The following is a 26762-nucleotide window of genomic DNA, read 5'->3' on the forward strand; positions in this document are numbered from 1 at the left end:
ATCACTACATTTGTATCTATAGGGTAAATACCCAATAGTGCAATTGCTGGGTCATAGGGCAGTTCTATTTTCAACATTTTGAGGAACCTCCATGCTGTTTTCCAGAGTGGCTGCACCAGCTTGCATTCCCACCAACAGTGTAGGAGGGTTCCCCTTTCTCCGCATCCTCGCCAGCATCTGTCATTTCCTGACTTGTTGATTTTAGCCATTCTGACTGGTGTGAGGTGATATCTCATTGTGGTTTTGATTTGTATTTCCCTGATGCCGAGTGATATGGAGCACTTTTTCATGTGTCTGTTGGCCATCTGGATGTCTTCTTTGCAGAAATGTCTGTTCATGTCTTCTGCCCATTTCTTGATTGGATTATTTGTTCTTTGGGTGTTGAGTTTGCTAAGTTCTTTATAGATTCTGGACACTAGTCCTTTATCTGATATGTCGTTTGCAAATATCTTCTCCCATTCTGTCAGTTGTCTTTTGATTTTGTTAACTGTTTCCTTTGCTGTGCAAAAGCTTTTGATCTTGATGAAATCCCAGTAGTTCATTTTTTCCCTTGCTTCCCTTGCCTTTTGCGTTGTTCCTAGGAAGATGTTGCTGCGGCAGAGGTCGAAGAGGTTGCTGCCCATGTTTTCCTCAAGGATTTTGATGGATTCCTTTCGTACATTGAGGTCCTTCATCCATTTTGAGTCTATTTTTGTGTGTGGTGTAAGGAAATGGTCCAATTTCATTTTTCTGCATGTGGCTGTCCAATTTTCCCAGCACCATTTATTAAAAAGGCTGTCTTTTTTCCATTGGACATTCTTTCCTGCTTTGTCGAAGATTAGTTGACCATAGATTTGAGGGTCTATTTCTGGGCTCTCTATTCTGTTCCATTGATCTATGTGTCTGTTTTTGTGCCAGTACCATGCTGTCTTGATGATGACAGCTTTGTAATAGAGCTTGAAGTCCGGAATTGTGATGCCACCAACGTTGGCTTTCTTTTTCAATATCCCTTTGGCTATTCGAGGTCTTTTCTGGTTCCATATAAATTTTAGAATTATTTGTTCCATTTCTTTGAAAAAGATGGATGGTACTTTGATAGGAATTGCATTAAATGTGTAGATTGCTTTAGGTAGCATAGACATTTTCACAATATTTATTCTTCCAATCCAGGAGCATGGAACATTTTTCCATTTCTTTGTGTCTTCCTCAATTTCTTTCATGAGTACTTTATAGTTTTCTGAGTATAGATTCTGTGTCTCTTTGGTTAGGTTTATTCCTAGGTATCTTATGGTTTTGGATGAAATTGTAAATGGGATTGACTCCTTAATATCTCTTTCTTCTGTCTTGCTCTTGGTGTAGAGAAATGCAACTGATTTCTGTGCATTGATTTTATATCCTGACACTTTACTGAATTCCTGTATAAGTTCTAGCAGTTTTGGAGTGGAGTCTTTTGGGTTTTCCACATATAGTATCATATCATCTGCGAAGAGTGATAATTTGACTTCTTCTTTGCCGATTTGGATGCCTTTAATTTCCTTTTGTTGTCTGATTGCTGAGGCTAGGACCTCTAGTACGATGTTGAATAGCAGTGGTGATAATGGACATCCCTGCCGTGTTCGTGACCTTAGCGGAAAAGCTTTCAGTTTTTCTCCATTGAGAATGATATTTGCGGTGGGTTTTTCATAGATGGCTTTGATGATATTGAGGTATGTGCCCTCTATCCCTACACTTTGAAGAGTTTTGATCAGGAAGGGATGTTGTACTTTGTCAAATGCTTTTTCAGCATCTATTGAGAGTATCATATGGTTCTTGTTCTTTCTTTTATTGATGTGTTGTATCACATTGACTGATTTGCGGATGTTGAACCAACCTTGCAGCCCTGGAATAAATCCCACTTGGTCGTGGTGAATAATCTTTTTAATGTACTGTTGAATCCTATTGGCTAGTATTTTGTTGAGTATTTTCGCATCTGTGTTCATCAAGGATATCGGTCTATAGCTCTCTTTTTTGGTGGGATCCTTGTCTGGTTTTGGGATCAAGGTGATGCTGGCCTCATAAAATGAGTTTGGAAGTTTTCCTTCCATTTCTATTTTTTTGGAACAGTTTCAGGAGAATAGGAATTAGTTCTTCTTTAAATGTTTGGTAGAATTCCCCCGGGAAGCCGTCTGGCCCTGGGCTTTTGTTTGTTTGGAGATTTTTAATGACTGTTTCAATCTCCTTACTGGTTATGGGTCTGTTCAGGCTTTCTATTTCTTCCTGGTTCAGTTGTGGTAGTTTATATGTTTCTAGGAATGCATCCATTTCTTCCAGATTGTCAAATTTATTGCCGTAGAGTTGCTCATAGTATGTTCTTATAATAGTTTGTATTTCTTTGGTGTTAGTTGTGATCTCTCCTCTTTCATTCATGATTTTATTTATTTGGGTCCTTTCTCTTTTCTTTTTGATAAGTCGGGCCAGGGGTTTATCAATTTTATTAATTCTTTCAAAGAACCAGCTCCTAGTTTCGTTGATTTGTTCTATTCTTTTTTTGGTTTCTATTTCATTGATTTCTGCTCTGATCTTTATGATTTCTCTTCTCCTGCTGGGCTTAGGGTTTCTTTCTTGTTCTTTCTCCAGCTCCTTTAGGTGTAGGGTTAGGTTGTGTACCTGAGACCTTTCTTGTTTCTTGAGAAAGGCTTGTACCGCTATATATTTTCCTCTCAGGACTGCCTTTGTTGTGTCCCACAGATTTTGAACCGTTGTATTTTCATTATCATTTGTTTCCATGATTTTTTTCAATTCTTCTTTAATTTCCCAGTTGACCCATTCATTCTTTAGAAGGATACTGTTTAGTCTCCATGTATTTGGGTTCTTTCCAAACTTCCTTTTGTGGTTGAGTTCTAGCTTTAGAGCATTGTGGTCTGAAAATATGCAGGGAATGATCCCAATCTTTTGATACCGGTTGAGTCCTGATTTAGGCCCGAGGATGTGATCTATTCTGGAGAATGTTCCATGTGCACTAGAGAAGAATGTGTATTCTGTTGCTTTGGGATGAAATATTCTGAATATATCTGTGATGTCCATCTGGTCCAGTGTGTCATTTAAGGCCTTTATTTCCTTGCTGATCTTTTGCTTGGATGACCTGTCCATTTCAGTGAGGGGAGTGTTAAAGTCCCCTACTATCATTGTATTATTGTTGATGTGTTTCTTTGATTTTGTTATTAATTGGTTTATATAGTTGGCTGCTCCCACATTGGGGGCATAGATATTTAAAATTGTTAAATCTTCTTGTTGGACAGACCCTTTGAGTATGATATAGTGTCCTTCCTCATCTCTTATTATAGTCTTTGGCTTAAAATCTAATTGATCTGATATAAGGATTGCCACTCCTGCTTTCTTCTGATGTCCATTAGCATGGTAAATTCTTTTCCACCCCCTCACTTTAAATCTGGAGGTGTCTTCGGGCTTAAAATGTGTTTCTTGGAGGCAACATATAGATGGGTTTTGGTTTTTTATCCATTCTGATACCCTGTGTCTTTTGACAGGGGCATTTAGCCCATTCACATTCAGGGTAACTATTGAGAGATATGAATTTAGTGCCATTGTATTGCCTGTAAGGTGACTGTTACTGTATATGGTCTCTGTTCCTTTCTGATCTACCACTTGTAGGCTCTCTCTTTGCTTAGAGGACCCCTTTCAATATTTCCTGTAGAGCTGGTTTGGTATTTGCAAATTCTTTCAGTTGTTGTTTGTCCTGGAAGCTTTTAATCTCTCCTTCTATTTTCAATGATAGTCTAGCTGGATATAGTATTCTTGGCTGCATGTTTTTCTCGTTTAGTGCTCTGAAAATATCATGCCAGCTCTTTCTGGCCTGCCAGGTCTCTGTGGATAAGTCAGCTGCCAATCTAATATTTTTACCATTGTATGTTACAGACTTCTTTTCCCGGGCTGCTTTCAGGATTTTCTCTTTGTCATTGAGACTTGTAAATTTTACTATTAGGTGACGGGGTGTGGGCCTATTCTTATTGATTTTGAGGGGCATTCTCTGAACCTCCTGAATTTTGATGCTCGTTCCCTTTGCCATATTGGGGAAATTCTCCCCAATAATTTCTCTCCAGTATACCTTCTGCTCCCCTCTCACTTTCTTCTTCTTCTGGAATCCCAATTATTCTAATGTTGTTTCGTCTTATGGTGTCACTTATCTCTCGAATTCTCCCCTCGTGGTCCAGTAGCTGTTTGTCCCTCTTTTGCTCAGCTTCTTTATTCTCTGTCATTTGGTCTTCTATATCACTAATTCTTTCTTCTGCCTCATTTATCCTAGCAGTTAGAGCCTCCATTTTTGATTGCACCTCATTAATAGCTTTTTTGATTTCACCTTGGTTAGATTTTAGTTCTTTTATTTCTCCAGAAAGGGCTTTTTATATCTCTCGAGAGGGTTTCTCTAATATCTTCCATGCCTTTTTCGAGCCCGGCTAGAACCTTGAGAATTGTCATTCTGAACTCTAGATCTGACATATTACCGATGTCTGTATTGATTAGGTCCCTAGCCTTCGGTACTGCCTCTTGTTCTTTTTTTTGTGTTGAATTTTTACGTCTTGTCATTTTGTCCAGATAAGAGTAAATGAAGGGGCAAGTAAAATATTAAAAGGGTGGCAACAACCCCAGGAAAATATGCTTTAACCAAATTAGAAGAGATCCAAAATCGTGAGTGGGGGAGAAAGAGGATAAAAAGAGGTTCAAAAAAGGAAGAAAGAAAGAAAAAAGCAAAAAAAAAAGAAAAAAAAAAAAAAAAAAAAAAAAAAGAAAAAAAAAAAAAAAAGAAAAACACCTAAGAAAAATAAGAAAAAAAAAATATATATATTATTAGAAAAAAACTAGTAAAAAAATCGTTTTTAAAAAAGAAAAAGGTAACAGTTAAAAAAAAAAAAATTTTACCCGAAGGCGAGAAAAAAAAAAAATGAAAAAGAAAAAATTAAATTAACTGCAAAACTAAAAAAAAAAATCACAGGAAAAAAGCCATGAGTTCCGTGCTTGGCTTTCTCCTCCTCTGGAATTCTGCTGCTCTCCTTGGTATTGAAACCGCACTCCTTGGTAGGTGAACTTGGTCTCGGCTGGATTTCTTGTTGATCTTCTGGGGGAGGGGCCTGTTGTAGTGATTCTCAAGTGTCTTTGCCCCAGGCGGAATTACACTGCCCTTACCTGGGGCCGGGGTGAGTAATCCGCTCGGGTTTGCTTTCAGGAGCTTTTGTTCCCTGAGCGCTTTCCGTAGAGTTCCAGAGGACGGGAATACAAATGGCGGCCTCCTGGTCTCCGGCCCGGAGGAGCCGAGAGCCCAGGGCCCCACTCCTCAGTGCGCCCTCAGAGAACAGCGCCCAGTTACTCCCGTCTGCCTGACCTCCGGCCGCGCTCCGAGCTCACCGAGCCTGCGACCGGTTCAAGGTAACACCGAGCTGCGAGCTTACTGTCAGCTCTGTCTCTGTAGCCGGCTTTCCCGTTCCAATACCCGCAAGCTCTGCGACACTCAGACACCCCCGATCCTTCTGTGACCCTGCGGGACCTGAGGCCACGCTGACCCCGCGTGGGCTTCGCCCCGGTTTAGCCTCTGGAGCGATGTCCCTCAGCGGAACAGACTTTTAAAAGTCCTGATTTTGTGCGTGGTTGCTCCGCCGCTTGCCGGGAGCCGGCCCCTCCCCCCGGGGTCTATCTTCCCGTCGCTTTGGATTCACTTCTCCGCCGGTCCTACCTTTCAGAAAGTGGTTGTTTTTCTGTTTCCAGAATTGCTGTTCTTCTTCTCTTCGATCTGCCGATGGATTTTCAGGTGTTTGCAATCTTTAGGTAAGCTATCTAGCTGATCTCCGGCTAGCTGAAGCAGTCTCAGCTTGCTACTTCTCCGCCATCTTGACTCCTCCATCTACACCCTTTAGTCTTGACCAAGTTTCTTAGTTCCTAAATTTGACTTCAAACTGCCTTTCAGCCATCCCCACTTGGGTTTCTAAGCTGTACTTTACATTTAACATATACCATGCATTGAGACAGCCTTCTTTCCAGGTCAAAAATTAAGGTGGGACAGAAATGAAAATTTCAGAAAACACTTCTTGACACTTTGAGAAATTATAGAGTATACTAAGTCTTTGATAATACAACTTAAAAGGAGATGCAAAAATAGACAATAGTATAGCAACAGGGGAGTGGTGAGATGACAGAATTAAAAAAAAAAAAGAATTTAAAAAAAAACCAAAAAACAAAAAACAAAGGCCAAACATTAAAACAGCATTAGAAACAATTAAAAATATAGGCCCCTGGGTGGCTCAGTTGTTAAGTGGCTGCCTGCAGCTCAGGTCATGATCCCAGAGTCCTGGAATCAAGTCCCCCATCAGCTTCCCTGCTTGGAGGGAAGCCTGCTTCTCCCTCTCCCACTTACCCTGCTTGTGTTCCCTTTCTCACTGTGTCTCTCTCTCTGTAAATAAATAAATAAAATCTTTAAAAGAAAAAAAAAAAAAGAAAAGAAACAGGTAAAAAAAAAAGCATAAGGAATAGCATGGAAGAACACAGGGGAAAGGAAGGAAAACTGAATGGGAAGAAATCAGAGAGGCAGACAAACCACGAGAGACTCTGGATTCAGGGAAACAAACTGAGGGTAACAGAAAGGAGGGGGTTGGCGGGGGTGAGGATGAGATAACAGGGTGATGGGTATTAAGGAGGGTGGATGTTGTGATGAACTCTGGGTGATATATGCAACTAATGAATCGATGAAGACTACATCAAAAACTAATGATGTACTATATGTTGGCTAACTGGACACAATAATAATAAATATAAAAAAAATCTTTAAAAGTAAAAGAAAGAAAGAAAGAAACAGCAAAACAGTACAGAGCTGAAAGTTGTGAGGATACACAGAAAAAGGACCAAGAACCAGAAAGGCTAAAACCTCCTGCTATTTTCAAATTCAACCACACCAGCTCCCTCTTTCATTTTTCCATTCTAGATTCACCATTTCTCATGAACTTCACACAGCAACCTCAACAATGCCATTTATAGATGCATTTTGTTTTCATACAGCTTGCTTTCCTGTCTTCAGATAGCTTCCATTCACCTCAGATCTTAGATTGAATATCACATCCTTAGAAATTTCTCCATATCATCCTGTACAAATTACAACCAGTTGTTTTAGACTTTATGTCTTTCTACTACCATAAACTTACCATACAGATTGATCAATAGATAGACATATAGATAAACACATGGAGTTATGGCAGTGTTAGTGGTAGTTTTTGTTGCTACTGAGATTGTATATAATTTATTCTATTATTTGATTAATATCTACTTCCCTCGAAAGGCTGTTTATTGCTTACTGCAAAACTTGCAGATTGCAGTGTACCAGGAACAAAGTAGCTGCTTTTTAAATGCAATCTTTGTCAGAAACTTTAACATGGTAATAATATGCAATATAGATCTCCTAGAAGGGCCTAATGTTTGTGTTTTTAAAACTGATTAAATTTTTAGTACATTCTGTGTTCTTTTGGTTACTTGGCCAGTTTAAGATGTTTTCTATATTTTCCCTGATGCACATGTTATGTACATGTGTGTGTGTGTTTTCCACTAACCTCACAAACAAATGATGATTTAAAATCAAAATATCATTGGAGTCACAATAGTGTATGAGAAATTATGTTAATTATGTTAATTCATGTTTTGGGCAGCAAATTCATCTGTCGTCAAGATGAATGACTTTATTATCATCAGAAGAAAACAATAGCAATATAAGCTATCCTCCACTTATGAAATGCCTATCATGAGTTCAGTTCTGTGCTGAGCACTGTGAATAGATGATTTTTGCACCTAATACCAATTTTCTAATTGCCTCCATGTCACACTTGGTTAAAATCCACAATTATGATGCACTTAGTGGCCTACACCACACATAAGACTTCATTTGAACACAAATCAGACAAAAGCCCTGTGTTTTCCTGATCATTGTTTCTTCCTTAAACCACTTTGCCAAGCATTAACAAAAGGTAAGAGAGCCTGCCTCCGAGGCATTTGTTTGGATTACCTGTGATAGAGTTAAGTAGCTATTCCACAATTTGAAACATAGTAGGGGTTCCAAAGACATCTATTGAGAATAAATTCTCAAATGAGGGACATAAGTGTTAAGTGTTTATGAAATGTATTAATTGACCTCACCAGGTTGGAAACCCAATGAAGACTAGAATACTTAAACTATTTCCAACAGCAAATGCAATGGCAATAACACTTGAGATAAAATTGAAAGAGGCAGTAGATGTACAAACCTATTGTTCAACAAACATTCACCAAGTACTATGTGTTAGGCAATCTTTTGGGCCCTGGGGAAATCAGGAGTTATTTATACTTCATAAAGAGAAAAACTGCAACAGAGTTCAGAAACAATGTGGTTAAAGGCAAAGAGGTAGGAGATAGATGGTTTATTGGCTACACAAACTTAGTTTTTTATAATAAAACTGCCAAGCTACAACTTAAAACATCATTTAAAAATATCTCTTATCATATAATTGTTTTTCAAGAGAACGGTTATGTAAATAATCTTTTTCAAATGGACTTCCGCCTCTTTAGTAGACAGTCTATCTGACTGTTACACTTAGCTTTGTCAGGTAAATGGATGGTATTCTATTCTTGCCTCATTTGCTTTCCTCAATAGTTATTCAATGAAAATAAATAATTCACCTAAATTGTCACAGACTGAAATTCAGGATCTTTGCTCACTCCAGACATGAACAGCATAATTACCTGCTAATTGTTCTGTGATTACATTTACCTTTAGCTGTCACAACTTTAAAAGGTACCCTAATTGCAGCTCAAATAATAGCTTTCCTCCATCATGTTATCTTCAGTTTAACTGCAATGCAGAATAAAGATATTTAATTTCTTTGAAACATGATCATCTTATTCTGGACATTAAAAATTTTTAAAGAGTAGCAGTTATAAATGAGGAAGGCTCCTGCTATTTGCGCTTGTCCAAAGGGGAAATTTATCAGAAGGCACAAGTAATGTGTTAATGTAAAAAGACACTTTGAAAGGACACATCTAATTGTAAGCTTGTTTTGATCTTTTCTTTGTATAAAGCCCTACTGGTGACTAAAATCTTTTTGGAGTAATGGTAATTGGGACAGCATGGATCACTGACAAGCACAACTAATATTGTTTGTAACTGTCAATACACGGATGCCTTCTTAATGAGATGACTTTTAGCCAGAGGGAGATGGATTTAGTTAACCAAATGGAGGAACAGAAACTGGCAAGTATTTCTTTAGACTATTTTCTGTGGTTCTCTCTCTTCCCCTTCTCATTGTAAGAAAAATAGTTTACAGATGTTTTATTCTGGTAGTTAGCCTGTTTACAAGTTCTTACTTTCTTTTGGCCCTATGCTTTCCTAAATTAATTTCAGTAGTTCTTAGTTCTTCTAGTCTAAATTCTAAATTCTTCCAGTCACTGAGATTATTCTGAACAGGAAAAAAAGAATAAATTTGAAGCTATCCTTACCCCCTGGGTATATACAAGATAGCTTTTGGGACTGAAATGAAATTTTTTTACCTATAGGTCACTATGCCTGACTCCTCCCTTTAACCCTGGTTTCTTGGGGAGGAACCTGAATTAACTGTTATTTTTTTAAATACCTCAGCTTTTTAAAACAAAAGATGGGTGGAATATTGGCCTATTTTGAGATCACTGTGCTTAAGAAGTAGTGGTAACATCCCAGGCAGAGCTTCTGTGATGGCAGCTGATATTAGCAATGGGTGCCTGGGAAATGTTAATAAAGTACTACAATTTGGGACTGCATGATTTTTATTTTTTTGCCTCTATTTTTCAGGTGATCCAAATTCCCCTGATACTAACCAAATGATGTATGCTTATAGGTGTATAATATATGCAATATGCTATAATAAATATTAAAGATGATTTTTATTTCCATGTATTTTCATAGTTTATATTTTATACAGTTTTATTTATTTATTTATTTATTTATATTACTTTATTATAAAAGGTAGTAGGGCAATGAGTAGCATAGAGATTATGTGCAGGGACTTTGGAGTCAAATACCTGTTAAGTTCAGATGATTGCAACAAACTATGTTTACCCTTTTGAAACTCAATTTTGGAAAATGTAACATACAGAAAATAGTAGCACTAACCCATTGTGTTATTGTAAGGACTGAATGGAGTAATGTACTTACGGTACTTAAAATAGTGTCTGGCACATAGAAAATGCCACTATTATAATAATACTATAAAACTGTGTCATGCTCTGAACATCAAGAATATTTTCTGAACGTCGAGAATATTTTTCTCTAAATTCTAAATACTGTCTTTGGCATGTCTAATCTTTGGCTAAGATGGGAATACATTTTACTACATTGTATATAATGTGTATGTGCTTGTGTGTGTGTGTGTGTGTGTGTGTGCATGTTATTTATTTAAAATGTTAAACTGCTCTGACCTCAGGTATTCCAATTTTCCACAAGTATATATTTATTTTTGAAGATTTATTTTATTTATTTTAGTGAGAGAGGGAGAGAGAAACACAAGCCGACTCCATGCTGAGCATTGAGCCCGACACAGGGCTCAATCTCAGGACCCTGAGATCAGACCTGAGCTTATAAACCCTCAGTCAGACACTCAGCCAACTCTGCCACTCAGGCACCCCTTTCCACAAGTATTACAGATCCTGCACCCTTTAAATGATGATTTTTATTTCTTTGTCTTACTGGCAGATGTATCAATTTCTAAACTTTATTTGCCAAAAATATTAGTATTGGTAAACCTGCACTTTGCAGTTTTTAGTCTGATTATTATATTTAAGTGAGGTAATATATTCTGAACTTTAGTTCTTATCTCTTTCATTGACTGCTTAATTAAAATTTATATATTTAAAGTTCACCCATTGTACATGTACATACACACAGTAAATTTATATTCGGTAAGTTTATACATGACTACCATCCAGTTTTATAGCGTTTCCATCACTCCAAAAAGTTACTCATGTCATTCCCTACTCCAGTTTCAACCCTAAATAACCAGTGATACGTTTTCTATCTTTATAGCTTTCCCCTCCTTAAATTGCATATAGGTAGAACCATAGAGTACAGAGTATCTTTTTTTTTTCTGATTTTGGTCACCTTATCATGTTTTCTATCCTTATCCATGTTGTGTATATCTGTTGTTTGCTATGTTAATTGCCAAGTCATAGTTTTTTAAGTATTTTTGCCTCATTTTATTTATCCATTTAACTAGTGATGGATATTTGGATATCTTTTGGTTTGAAATTAATATAAATAATGTTGTTATAAACATTTGCTCCTCCTTTTTATGTGAATGATTCTTTAGATCCTAACAAATTTAACTTCTGTTCCAGAAGAAATATAAATGTGTTCCTTGCCAGAAAAATTGATTCAGTGTTAAGATTCATAGGCTCCTTGAACCTGAATATCACCTACAGTTTCCTAGATAGATCTTAAAAGCCCATTCCCAACAACATGCAGACTACCCTTTTTAAAATTATTTTAAGATTCAGACATTCTGGGGTGCCTGGGTGGCTCAGTGGGTTATAGCTTCTGCCTTTGGCTCAGGTCCTGATCCCAGAGCCCTCGGATTGAGCCCTGCATCTGGCTCTCTGCTCAGCAAGGAGCCTGCTTCCCTTCCTCTCTCTCTGCCTGCCTGCCTGTCTGCCTACCTGTGATCTCTGTCTGTCAAAAAATAAATAAAATCTTTTAAAAAAGAGATTCAAACATTCTTATTTCTTTATAAAAATAATAGTTATACAATATTTTAGAGAAAATGAAGCAATTGGCCTCCAAAAACTAAAAACTAAAGTCATTTATCAAGTTAATTATGATAAATAAGCCACACACAAACAGAGTAGCCTGGGGACAAGAAAGAGCTGTGAGCTATTGTGACATCTGCTATGATGGCAATGTGCAAACAGAGAAGGCATAGAAAATCTATACCCTGAGAAGTGTATAATGTGGTAAGACAGCAAGATGTGTCAATATAATGATGATGTCAAGCCCTGAATCCTGGAAAAACAGGGACAAGTGACACACATCACCAACAATGCCTGTTTGAGTACACATCCATAATTTATGCTAGCAGCTGTGGAGTTAACAACGAAGAATCAAGTGTGGTGCCTACCCACAAGAAACTTAGAGTTCAATGATGCTCAGAGAAATACTCTTTTTACTAAGCTTTAAAAATAGTGTCTAAGTGCCAATTTCAACAGCATGCAGCCATTTTAAATTCAGTCCCTGTAAGATTTATGGAGCTAAGCTCCTTCTAGAAATATGATATAATTATGTGGATATGGTGCCTAACACAGATTAGTCATTTAATTCATCATAGCTGTTAGGACTTGTCCCATTCCAGTATAATCCTGATATAATAGCTGTGGAATCTGATGTATAACTAAGTAACTATAAATAATTGATTAATGTTGTAGTGGAGGCATAAACAATGTGCTTTCCAAGAACAAAGGAGGAAACAGTTGTCACAATCTGGCTGGGTAGGAAAGGGATCCAGATGAAGTCCTGAAAGAAGAGAAAACATGAACTGGCTTTTGGAAGATGAGAAGTTGGCAGAATGAATCAGAGGAAAAGCATGTAGCCAAATATGGACACATGGAAGTGTGTGGAATATTCAAGAACCAGGGGGTTTGCAAATGTGACTAATCCAGTTGGGTGTAACAAAACAAGTAGAGTAGGAATTATGCCATCTCAGGGTTTTAGTAGTATGGGAAAACAGGCAGAGGGGATAGTCCAGGGCAGCCAATCTCTGGATATGCTCTACATTATTGTCTTTCAGGAAGATGTTACTGTAGCCTGTATTGGTACACTATTTCGTGCTGCAGAAAACTTTGCATTTAGAATCATCTCATTTGTTCCTTAACACTACCTAAAGATAGAGGTGTCTCAGGCATCTTTGGCCTCATTTTTTAATCAGGAAACCTTTCTAGAGAGAGGTTAATTGATTTTCCTAAATCATAGAGGCAGGTAGTTGTCCAATTAAAAGTAACCACTACAAACTGCAAATGTAATGGTGCTTTTCAATTGTCCTTGATCTTTGAATTCAGATTAAGTGTTAATATAGAGAAAATGAAGATTTCCAATGATGGTGGTGATGATGATGATAATATTGATTCCCATGGTAGTTTTGTTTTTTTTGTTGTGTTTTGTTTTGTATGTTTTTTTTTTTTTTATTCCCTAGGCTACTTATTTCATTGCTCTATATTTCAAGTTGAATAAATGACCTTTAGTCTGAAATGAGAGGAAACCTCATGCCAGGCACTTTACTAAACAATGAGCATAAAAAGATGAGGAATCTTGAGCCTCCTTTCAGAAGCTTTTTGATGGCAGATGTCTCAGAACGGCCATACTATGAGATTATCAAAAAAGCTGACTATACTTCTTACTATACATTTATTCTCTAAATTCAAATTATTTGTCCCTATCATGGGATAATAGAAAATTAAAACAACCATTTAAAATTGATCTTTTGGTCTCCATTCCCCACCCCCAACATTAATCTAAAGAGCAATAAAATATGGTATACCTTCATTTGCTAGGAAACTATTTTACCACACCTTGTGGCATGCATCACAAAGTAGTTGGGTAGCGATTACATGTGGAGATGTGTCAGTTGTAAACTTTGGGTTCCCTCTGCATAAACAGTCTCATTACCAGAAATGTCTAATTCTGCCTGATGGGCCATTCCCTATGCCTCTGCCTACCTTCCCTCTTTCCCTGTGACTGCCTATGTTCTGCTGCATTTATCAAACTCTAAGAAGATTGGGGATACTGACAGAGGACTTATGCTATTGTTGTTGTTGTTGTTTTTCCTTCGAAAAAAGTCATTAAAATATTTATGAAATAGGAAAGTGCAGTAAAATATTTTATGAAGTAAAAATTATTTCAAATTGAACCATCTACTTTTACTACTATAGTGACTGATACTACAACTTAAAGAAAGGATTGCAAATATTTCAAGGGCTCTTAGAGTACTCTATTTTACTGTTTCATTCAATCATAGGCTGAAGACAGGCGACATGAAAAGATGAAAATACCCTTTAGGCAATGCCTTAAATACACACAAGGACTTACTTAAGTTTCCCATCATCTATTTTCCATTTAGCTCTTCTTTTGGACCCAGTATTGTGCCTATTTTTAGAATACTGAAGGAGGAAGGGTTCCCTATTGTCAAGCTTTTCATCATGGGGAGTGGTATGAGGAGATAAACAAATAAATAGGTAATTGCCCTGAAATGTGTGAAAGTCTATGGCAGGGTCAAGTTGGGCACTAAGACCACAAACCCACAGGGTATACAGAGCAACTTCACATAAATGGAGAAAGTTTGAACCTTTAAGAATCGATTGGAATCAAATATAAGCTGAACAGAAAGGAATTTCCAGAGAGTGAATCAACTAGCAATGGAAGTTGTTCTTTCCTGAGTTAAGGTAAATGGCTAGAATAAAACATCTTCAATAAGTGGTATGTAAGGAGTACTAAAGAGGAGGCTACAAAACAAGAGTTTTATGTAAGCTTGTAAATTGGGAATTGTAACTCACTGTAATTAACATACTTTTAAGTTCCTTCTCTACTAGTTGTTGGAGATAGACCTGAGATTAAAATCGACATGGCCCATGTCCCTTTGGAGGATAAGAAACAGTTTAGCAAAGGAGGCAGACAATACAGAATAAGTATAGGAAAAAAATGTAATTAATACAACTTTATAAGAACCATGAAAACAATTTTAGAACATTATCCAAGAATTTTAGTCTTTCATTCTTAGGGAGTCATCAATGGATTATAAGCACAGAGAGTAATGACCAAATATTCTTCAAGATTTCTTGTTTGTTTGTTTGTTTACTACAGATGATGAAATGGAGTCCTCAAAACTGGACTTGGTTCAAGCCATCTTCACCTTAGCTGATCTTTCAATATGGGTGGCAGAGGGATGAAAAGATCCAGAGAATTTTAGCAGAACTCTCAGAAGGAAAGGCAATAACTATACATGAGGGAAAAGTGAAAAGAAGGGATTTACTGATCTTATACCAATATTGACAGAAGCAAAACACATCCATCCATGATTTTCTGGCACACAGTGCAAGAGAAGATCATACAATGTTAAAAGAAGAACTCGACCCAATTTTTGCTTTGTTTTGTTTTGGTTTTTTAACCCCTCAGAGTAGAAGAGACCACACTTTGTATTATATCCTTGGATAACTGATATATTTTAGAAAATTTAGTTCAATTTTAGAAAATTTAGTTAATTTTTAAACATAGACTAGAAAGCTCTCAAGAAAGTTAGCATTTTGTTTCAAGTTAAAATTTTCCCACTTGGATGATAAGTGAGTTATTCAGTGCTTTTGAAAACATACTCTTCATTCATTTGCATATCAAACAATTTGGTGAACAGCTATAATATATCAGGCACTACAGGAGGCACTTAGTAATAAGACTGGCATATCTTTATCTTATCTGGCATATATGGTCTAGTAGAGAAACCTGGCATTAAACATCTTATAATAATATCCATATGAATTATGACAAGATAGGATTTCAGACACTGGGTGATATGGTGGTATAAAGAAAGAACACGGAACCAATGAAAGTTTATATCAGGAAGGAAAAAAATAATGTTTGAAGTGTCTACAACATTAAGAAGAAGGTGGGAATGCTGTCATGTAAGTGGGGAAGAATAGCTTCAAACATTCTTCTTCCCATTGGGGAGAAAAAGATCTCTGATGGCCATAGAAAGTAGAACAATGATCATTATAAAAAATTTTTAAAAAGGTGTCAGATTCAGGGGCGCCTGGGTGGCTCAGTTGGTTAAGCGGCTGCCTTCGGCTCAGGTCATGATCCCAGCCTCCTGGGATCGAGTCCCGCATCGGGCTCTCTGCTCAGCAGGGAGCCTGCTTCCTCCTCTCTCTCTCTCTGCCTGCGTCTCTGCCTACTTGTGATCTCTCTCTGTCAAATAAATAAATAAAATCTTTAAAAAAAAAAAAAAAAAAAGGTGTCAGATTCATATCAATATACAGTATAATTTCCTAATGATCAAAACAGTGGGATAATGGAAAAGTATTCCTTGTCACTGGGAGCATTCATGTTCAAGCTGGAAGAATCCCTAAAAATTGGTTCTGGATATGCAGATTCAAATAGACAGGGCCCAGAGAGCATCAGAGTTATTTACTCAGGTGAGAAAAAAATAAGGAAGATGGACCAACTGAGGAGAACACACATTCTATAAAGCATTTAATCTTATATTGTATTGACTCTGCACTTGGAAGTTGTTTATGCCTAAAGAACAAGTTTAGTTAGTTTGCTACAAGATTTCAGTCTGGTATACTGGCCCATTGGCAGCAGATGTGGACCTTCATAAGGTTTTGTGGATCTGGAGTCATTTATTATTCTTCCTTCACATCCTGATACCCAAAAGCTGAGCAACTCTCCAATAAAATTCCAGGATCCTGAGAAATATGTTGTTAAGCACAATTTCCCAGAGTCCTTCAAAATTTATACCCTGGCTGTAACTACTGGTGTGGATAAAACGGCTAATTATCCTCACTAGCTGGGATAGTCCCAGTCTCTAAGATTTTTACTGAATCTTAGTTTCCCCGTTTGCAATTTGGGAAACTGTTTAAGCAGAGAAAAGAGTCAAAGTCTTACAGTTAACTGCCTTGAATAAGCCAGAACTCTTGTCCAGGTACAAGGAGGTATGGGGAAGAAAAGGCATCTTATCCTTATATCCCAGCGATACCCTGTATCACCATTTTTTCCCCCTTGCTCCTGTTGTCAGATACTACTCTAGGGACTTCCCATTTTTCCACTTGTCTATTTAATTTTCAGGGGACTAGATAGGAACTAACATGATCACAACCCCTAGGTGATAGGTTCACAAATGATCACCTGATACAAATCAGGTCAATCATAATATTCTGACTCCAACAGACCACGCTGCTGTAGAAATTCATAAAAGCTGGACAAATAATTTCCTTCCCTAAGCTGACTGGATATAGGGAAAAGTGGCTGAAGTTATACTACTAAGAATTGTTAAGGGCTGTTTTCCATCATACTAAAATAAAAACAAAACAAACAAAAAGACCATGCCATGTAGAGAAAGTAAGGTATATAAAACTGACTCATAGAGAGAAGCCAAGACACAAAAAAGAAAGTTCCAAAAATGCCAAGAGCCTAGTAACAGTTGGCCCAGTGGCTGCGTCCACTCTTCCTGATATGGGTTGGTGGTTTCATAAGATTATTTCAGTATCCTGTCCATGAACCTTTTTTCACATAAATTTCCTACTTATTACCTATTTTAAAAAGTCCAAATAAACACATAAATATGACTCTCCTCATAATTTATCAGTCTAAAATATGTATTGGTAAATAAAATAAAAAATGACATGAATCTCTTTTTCTTTTTAAGGGAGAACTAAAACCACAAAGAGAAATATAATGCCCACAATAACTAAATGACATACTACAATTAGCTAATTTTATTACAATCATTCCACTAAGTGATATACTTTGCCACTCCTCATTCTAGCCACTGTGAAGCCACTGGCTGCCCATGAGTCATCTATCAGGATGGCTCCTTAGGAGATGAAGGTCTACGGTCTATACTTCTCTAAGGTCATGACCTGAATGCATCAAGCCCTTAGCTGGATACCTAAGAGACATGGAAAATGTAATTAAAATGGAATTCAGGACCTCTTGTCCTTATATCTCTTGCACCATGTGGGCAACTGCCACTTAGTAATATCGGGGCAGATGTTATCAGAACAGATGGCAAACTCGGGGGAAATGTGGTGTCCTGCAGAGAGCAAGGACTTCAAAGAGAGAGACCAAGGTTCAAATCTTGACTTAGCCACTCTCTCTTGAGCCAGTGATTTAGTTTCTTTGACCCTGAAATACTGTAACTATTAATTGCAGTAATTAAGTGAATAATACATAAAGCACCTTGACATTTAAACGAGATCATGTATATGAAGTGCCTTGCACACTTCATGTAAAGACATGATTAAAATGTTACTTTCTTCCCCAATGGATCCCTCTAAGTCCTCCACTGGGACATTCTAAACAGAAAATTAGAGGAGGTAGGAAGGAATAAAGAGAGAAAGGGGAGGGTTATATAGAGTCATATTATCATTAGTCCCAAATCATCTGGATAAAAGCCAAGTTGAGAATAATCACAGTTCAAATGCATACATGTTCCCAGCTGTAGCTAGTAGACTTTATATTTCTATTTCCAAGATAACTTCCTCAGGGTGTTTTAAGAATATATGACAACTTCCCTCTAATCCTTTCCTCATTCAAACTAGATATCCATCCTCAAGGCCCTTTAGGATTAAGAGTAGACAATCAAATAACTATCTGGTACCCACTATCTATTTTAATGACACATAATAAAATTGGTACACAGGAGGGAAAGGATTAAGGATAACAATTACAAATCATATTTATTGAGCACTTACTGTATGCCAATCACTCTCAAGCCACTTCTACCAATATTATATTTCAAAAAGAAACTTTCTAAGAAAAATACCTGGGGATATCACCTTACATTGTTAGAAACGGCATACAAGACATAGTTAGCAGGATTTTTAAAGGTCAGCAGGGATTGTGATAGGCATAAAGAGTGCAAAGTTGAATAAAATAGTGGTCTTGATGTCAGGAAGCCCGAAATAAAGAGACAGGACATGTAAAAATGTGACCATAAAGTAATAATAACAGCTATTCTTTATTATGCAAAGGTATTTTATAACCTATTTGGAATATTTTTCATACTTCTGTTTTACAGAAGAATAAGCTGAAAAGCAGAATATATTATGAGGACCAGCTCACTCTTTCTGAATCATATATATATATACACATATATATATAATCTATATTCATATTTATCTATATTCATATTTATCTATATTCATATTATATATGTATATATAGTAATACCATTGTGGACATAGAATGATAAAATATGAATATAGATAAATCACAATGATAGGCATAGGTAATCAAGGATTTAAATGTCCTGTTCTGCTATGTTATCCCTGTCTACTTGGATGTTAATTCGTCAATTCCTGGTAATTCCTTCTTACTTCCTTAATAAATACTTGCTGAATTCCCAACAGGATCTAATGAGACTAAGATGAATAAAGCAATCACAAATTTACTGAGGAGTTTATCCAGGAATGCTCATGGAACACTTAAACTACTCGCATTAGGAGTGGTGGAAAGGTAGAAAAATTTACACTGAAGTTTAAAAACTAAAAAAGGCATAGGCCCACATCAGTATTCTAAATTGTTAGGTATATCACTTAAAAATGTTACTTAATCTTCTAGGTGAGCTAATCTTCTAGGTTTGGTTTCTTTGGTTATGTGATACAATTCAGTATTTGTTTTTACACATATTGAAAAATGTTTTATAATGTATTATTTTATTTTATGTTGTTAAAAAACAAATTTGAACAGAGTGAATTTGAAACTCTAATTGGCTTTATTAAGCAATTCATGCATGGGGCAACATCCCAAATAGCAAGTAGAGAAGACCCTGGGAGTTCCACAAAATAGGTTTTAATAGGAAGGAGACTGAGCAGGAAGTTGTTAGCAAAAAAAGAATTGTTAATCACCCAGAGGACCTCACTAGTGATGATCAAAAAAACTTCTGATTGACTTAAAATGTCGCATTCCTGAGATAGACTGGAACTGTAGTTCAGTCTTGGTTTACTGTTTTGGGGGCAAATAACTCCATTTTGGGCTTGGTGTTAATTTTTTAACAGTGTTACTCTTCTGCAATTGCTCTGTTAGCCGGTCGTTTTGGTTTTGGCCAGTGTTTACTAGACTTGTGAGGAAAGGGGCAGTCTCATCTCATCTGGAGCAAGGGCTCCTGAGAGCTTAAAGAGCCTTGATCTAGGTGAGGTTTTGCTGGACACATCAGAAGTGGTGATGATGGAAGATGGGAAAGGGCAGGTTTTTAAAGCAATCACTAGGTATAGGTCAAATAAGAATAGTTTAAAAAAATAATAACAATTATAAAGTAACTGGGCAGCTCATTTTGCAGTGTGAAGCAAATTTGAGAATTAGCTACATTGCCTACAAAGTAGCCTTCTTCTTTTTCTTCTCTCAAAGAGTGTATTGCTTACTGTGAACATCAGAATTACTTGAGTTGTTTGTTACAAAGCTGATTCAGAGGACTGAAAGCATGGACACTGTAATAATATATGATATCCATGCAAGTGAAATGTTAAGGAGATCAGGGAAATCCCAACAGTTATTTGCTTTAACGTTGCATTCCAAGTTCAATAGTTATTTGTTTTGCTTAATATGGTATTCTAACTCTTAGCACAATGCCTATCCAATTATAGAGGGAAGGAAAGAAGGAAGGAAGGGAGGAAAGAAGGAAGGAAGGGAGGGAGGAAAAAAAGGAAGAAGGGAGGAGAAAAAAGAGCAGAGGGCAGAGGAGGTCTGAGGATGGAGAGAGGGGGAAGATGAGGAGGAGGGAAGATGAGGGGAAGGGAAGAAAATTCCACGAGATTAAAAAGCCCATTTTATTTTTGACATTTCTTTTTTCAAGTTGTCAAGTTTGACTTCTCATTTGAGTGTGTGTGTGTATGTGTGTGTGTGTGTGTTTGTGTGTGTTTGGGGGAGGATCTGTGGAAGGCAGCAAAAGGTAGGAGAAGATGATTTCTCCCACAATGGACTGCCAGTGTTTTGCATTTTTTGATGCTAACAGTGAGAATCATTTGAACCTTTCCATTTAAGAGCTTAGTCCCAAGAATATTTGTGTCAAAGTCAAGCTTTCTTAGCATGTTCTATGTCTTCTTTTGTAAAATCTGTCATGCTACTAATTATTTGGATAATTTTGGTATTTATTATTATACTACATGTATTACATGAGAAAGTACCTGGTAGATTGTTTGGTAACAGCACGAATGCACTAAATAAATGTTAGGTGTTTATGTGAAAGGCTAATGACTGAAGGATCAGCACTGCATCACAGTGACTCATCTACTGTTTACCTGTGTATACCATTATCTTGTGACCATTCATTTCTACCTAAAGTTCATCCTTAGCTGGAAGGACTCTCATGAAAGGGTGTTGGTAGATTCACATATATGAGACATATGGTTCTATGAACCAGGAGGGAAGGGAGACTCGGGATGACAAGTTGAGCAAAGTAAACCCATTTTGATTTTAGGCTGACCCTTAACTTAAAAGTCAGCTATTCATAAAGAGTCACAAGATCTAACTCATGGAAAACCACAAGACCCCTCTTCCTCTGGCAGTAAAACCCACAAAGGCTGGATATTCTTAAAATTGCTCCCGGTGGTAATTTTACAACCCTAATAATCCTAAAATGATGGAAAATCTAGCTACCCAATGCAAATGATAAATCCAAAGTTGAAAAGTAAGCACCTTTGGTTAGCTAATTAAAAAACAAAACAAGCAAACAAAACCAACCAACCAACCAAACCAACCAACCAACCAAACAAACAAACAAACAAAAAAACCACTTCTAAAACCCTGCCTTAGAGGCAAAGGAGGAATCCTTCCTCATTTGGGAGAAGAGAGCATTACCTGATGAAGTAGCTCCTTTCTTCTAGACTTTTCTTTGTCTCTTTGTCTAAATAGGTTGCCCTTGAATTCTTTCCTGCAGAAAGCTAAGAAACCCCTTAACAAGGGGTCTGAGTCTCTTCATCTTGGTGCCTTGGCCCATCTAGCATCACTCATAAAAAAGAAACTGAAGAGGAAAATTACCCAGAGCAAGCCCAGGCCAAGAGTTCCCAGAAGATGAAAAATTACTAACAGTAAGCTAGAGATAACCAGAAGACCTACTGGGAGCAAGAGATAACCAGCTCTTTCTGCTTCTGTAAACAGGTTTCCTGCCACGGGCTCTGAGCACTTCTCTTGCGCCTAAAGCAACCCTAGCTCCCCTGACCCCCACCCCAGTTAAACCCACCTACCAGGAGTCGCCCTTGGAACCTGACTGCCGGTAGTCCCCTATAAAAGCCCTATAACCCCAATGCCCTGGGCCCTGAACTTTGAGCACAAGCTCATTGGGGTCCACCAGCGTAAAGTAAATCTGAGTCTTCCTACTTCTCTGAGTGTCAGAGAAGTAGTTCTCTTCCTGTTCTGATTATTTTTCTCAACAAAACAACTTTATGGGAGAAAGAAAAATGTTGGATGGGGTGAAGGAATTAAAATATTCTCAGGGGTATTAACAATAAAATTTTTAAGTCTGATAATAAAGAGAATTGGGGGAATCTTATCTTCTAGACACTGATTGAAAGTACCAAGTATTTTAGGAGATGTCTTGGGTTTGCTTCTCTGTTAGTATCGCTTTAGTTATTGCTGTCCTTTTATTGTTTTTGAGACAATTGTGTTAAATGTTGATGTAGGTTTTCTTCTACAGTCCTCTCCCTTATATGATGATTCTTTATGCTTTATTACATATATGTGTGTGTGTGTGTGTGTGTGTATGGTGGGAGGCTAAGCATTTCATGAGTTCATACTCAGCTACATCATGCTTTAATGACATCTTGCAGACCCTTCTGTTATTACATAGATATTGTACAATCGTCCTTGTAATTAGGATATAGTTAAATTTGTGGGGGTGCCTGGGTGGCTCAGACTTTAAGTATCTACCTTCGGCTCAGGTCATGATCCCAGGGTTCTGGATCTAGCCCCGCATCTGGCTCCCTACTCAGTGGAAAGCCTGCTTCTCCCTCTCCCAATTCCCCTGCTTATGTTCCTTCTCTTGCGGTGTCTCTCGCTGTCAAATAAATAAATAAAAATCTTTAAAAAAAAAAAAAGGATATAGCTAAATTTGCAACTTGATTTTGCAGCCAACTGTTATCTAGGCTCTGTGTAATCTTGGCAACCTTGTCATTGGTGACTCATGCAGGGCATTGGGGAGTACAATTGTGATAAAACTCCACAAATATTCTTATACAAATATAAGCTTTCAGACTCATTATCACTGTACATAACAAACACACTTAATATTCACAGGAGAAAGGTTAACCCACAACTGAACTAAGTCCTGTCCAGTTAGCACAATGGTGCTACATTAGAGTACAGTGTCTTGTGAGTCTCCAGAAAACTGGACCTTTCTTATTTTGGCCTGAAGCACATTTAAATTAAGAGAAGGAGGAAAGAAGAAAAAAACAAAAACAAAAACAAAAACAAAACTAAAACTAAACCAAATATAAGACCAATTTATATCTATATATCTATACATCTATATCTATATTATCTATCTATCTATCTATATTCAATTTCTATTTAAGAGAAGTTACTTTAGTGGTAATTGGGAAAGGATGGAGATACTCCAACACTAAGACTTAAAATGTAATAACATTTGCAGAATTCTATTCCTGTGAGTTGACCTTCAATATAATTTTATCTATTTAGTTTTGGCCAAGCTTTCAGTAAATCATTTTTTTCCAATACAGATTCATATAGTCCATTTCTTCTTTGACATCTCTAAATGTGTAGACAAAAGAGGACCGAATATGGACAAATCCTCTTCGTGACTTTTTTTTTTTTTAAGATTTTATTTACTTATTTGACACAGAGAGAGAGATCACAAGTAGGCAGAGGCAGGCGGCGGTGGGGTTGAGGAACAGTCTTCTTACTGAGCAGGGAGCCAGATACTGGGATAGAACCCAGGACCCTGAGATCCTGACCAGGCCTGTCAAAAGCAGACACTTAATCATCTGAGTCACCCAGGAACCCCCTCTTCACGACGTTTAATCCCTCTAACTCATTCTGAACCTTCCCTTCCGTGATCTGTCCTCTCAAAGAAAAGACACTTATTAGCTTTTTACCAAAATAATAAAGAAATTTTCTCTGCATCTTGTCTTTCTTTCATACCTGTATCCAAGATATCCACAAGTCCCGCTGCACTTGTATTACTACTTCCTGATTCCAAGATTCTACAGTCTCTTACTTGGACCATGGGAGTCTCCAAAGTAGTCTCTTTCATTCATTCTTATCGCTATATTCTGTTCTTCATACAAAAGCCAAAATAAGCTTTTTAAAAAATAAAACATGATTCTTCTTTGTTTAAATCTGTTCAGTGGTTTCCCCCTAAAATTCAAATAAAATCAAAATTCTTTTCCTTGGTTTACAGATACTATTTTCCCCTTAATAATATACTCCAATTTTTGTCATTGTTCTTAACCTACACTCGCATTATTTTCTCCATTAAATATGTGACATTTATTTTTAATCTAGAGCCTTTTTAACAACTCTTCTCTTTGCTGAAATTATCTTTAAACTTGGTATGATTGAGTCCTTTTAAAGATCCATGCTTACATGTTATCTTTTTTAGAGAAGCATTTTGGCTATCCAAATTAAAATAGCCCATTTAGCTATCTTTATCTCTTTATTTACTGTATATTTTTACATTAGTGAACAAACAAGAAAACAACAAAAAGACTTGTTGATGGCAAGTCTGTTCTTCCTAGATTGTAAGCTCTGTGAGAGTAGATACCAAGTCTATCCTATTTGTGTTGACTCCATAGATCTCAAATATTTCCTGTCTATCAATAGTCTCTCATGAAATATATTTTGAATAAATATGTATTTAAGAGGTATTATTCCATGTTGAATCCTATCTTGATTATTGGATAGTCAGTGCTGAGCAAAACAGACATGGTTTGTTTCTTCATGAAGGTGGCTCTGAGAGGGGAAAACTCATATTATTTAAATATTAACACAAGAAAGAAGAGTTTTGGTGTACACAGCTGGAGGATTCAGGAGAGCTTTCTCAGGGAAACAATAGCTATACAGGGATCCAATTGTGGAACATAAGTTAACTAGAAAAAAAAGGTTGAGCATTAGACAATGTTGGTGCATGTCCCAGGCATCCGGGGGGGATAACAGCATGTATTAAAAACCATGAAGCACTAAAGATGAGTGTCTACTTGAGGAACTAAGTTAAAGACTCTGGAGTTTGAACTCAAAGGATAATGAAGAGAGAAGTTGTAGGTGAGAGCAGAGAGGTGGCTATGGTACTTTGAGATGGAAAAGAACTTGATACTTATCTTGAAAACATCAATATGGGGATAACTTGTCTGTCTCTTTGCCACACAACTGGTTCTTAGAATCAAAATGATAAAACACTTATATGAGTATAAAATAAAATAATAAAAGTGTGTAGAGTACATAGAGGTCATAGTGTTTTTAAAGAGGTAGAAGTGAATTAATTATATGTGGAGTTTTTAGGTAAAATTAGAGAAGGAAGATCCTATGCAAGATTTAATGGACACAGGGGCACCTGGGTGGCTCAGTGGGCTAAGCCTCTGCCTTCGGCTCGGGTCATGATCCCGGGTTGCTGGGATCGAGCCCCGCATAGGGCTCTCTGCTCAGTGGGGAGCCTGCTTCCTCCTCTCTCTCTGCCTGCCTCTCTGTCTACTTGTGATCTCTGTCTGTCAAATAAATAAATTAAATCTTAAAAAAAAAAAAGATTTAATGGACACATAAGGATTACATTTGGAAGAACAAAATGAGGGGGAGACATTCTTGGTGAGGAAAATAGTTTTCATGAAAGCCAAGTCTTGTGTTCTGGATACTAGAACTACTCTGGAAGTAGTAGAGAATAAAATATGAACAAGAGGTGCCAAAAGATGATAGTGTAATAACCATAATTAGATAATGCAGAGCTTAGTAGTATTTGCTGCAGAATTTGGACTTTACTCTGGTTTATGTTTCTCAACTTTTCCTATTCAAATAGCCCTAATGGAAGATGAGCTAGAATGTATCTCCTCCAGGGACAGGAGCTATAGCCCCCAAATGTCCTACTTCAGATTAAACATACCTGTGATTCCAACAACGATTAGTTGTGCTTATTGTAAAAGATAAATCGTGTCCAAATATTTGGAAAAAATCAACACCATACTTGTCTGTACTACTGCGTTTGCTTGGCAGACCACTTTATACTCTTTATGGTTGGAGCCTCTACTTAGAAAGACAGCTAGGCTGCCCCCACCCAGGGACATTGGGAAGGGGCCCAGGGAGATATCAGAAGCTAGAGGCCCAGGCCTTGCCCTTCAGGGCTGGCCCTCCTACTCTGCATAGTTCAGGACAGGGGGAAGGGACCTCCCAGTATATTCTGTGCTGTATAGAGATGTTTTTTTTTTTTTTTTTTTTTTTTTTTTTTTTAATGTCATGAGAATGAGTGAAAAAAGTGAAAAGAAGCTACTCCTTCCCTTCCCCCAAGACTGAGTGCTGGCCTGGCCTTGTCTCCAGAGTGTGATGTGCTACATCCTCCCCACATACCCCAGGGCTCTCAGGCATTGAACCTGACTGGTTACTCTGTCTTCCACAGGAAGTGGAAGTCATCCACAGTGTAATTAAATGGTTATGAGAGAGAGAGAGAGAGAAGACAGCTAGAAAATAGTCTGTCATTGAGGTCTTTAAACACAGGAGTGACATAATCAGATTTGTGATTTTAAAAGATCTTCCTAGTTGAGAATGTGGAGGTTAGATTAGAGGGGAGAAATAAATAGGCACTCAATAAACATTTGGTGAATTATTCTGTTAAGTCTCACCAAAGCTAAGTTTATATAGTCATATGCAATCACATCGTTATGGTTTATCCAGGTTCAAATACTTCCTCTTGAGAAATAAACATAGTGCTTTGACCTAAATCATCTAGAATCACAGTCTGTGCTAATCAAATTCACCACAGCCTCACTTATTTCTCACTCTACAACCTCAGGCAGTATAAAAAGTTATGATCAACCACATCTTTGATCTAGTAAACAACCACCGC

Source organism: Mustela putorius, unplaced genomic scaffold, assembly GCF_011764305.1.
Source record: "Mustela putorius furo isolate JIRA1106 unplaced genomic scaffold, ASM1176430v1.1 tig00000174_pilon_pilon_pilon, whole genome shotgun sequence".
Lineage (NCBI taxonomy): Eukaryota > Metazoa > Chordata > Mammalia > Carnivora > Mustelidae > Mustela > Mustela putorius.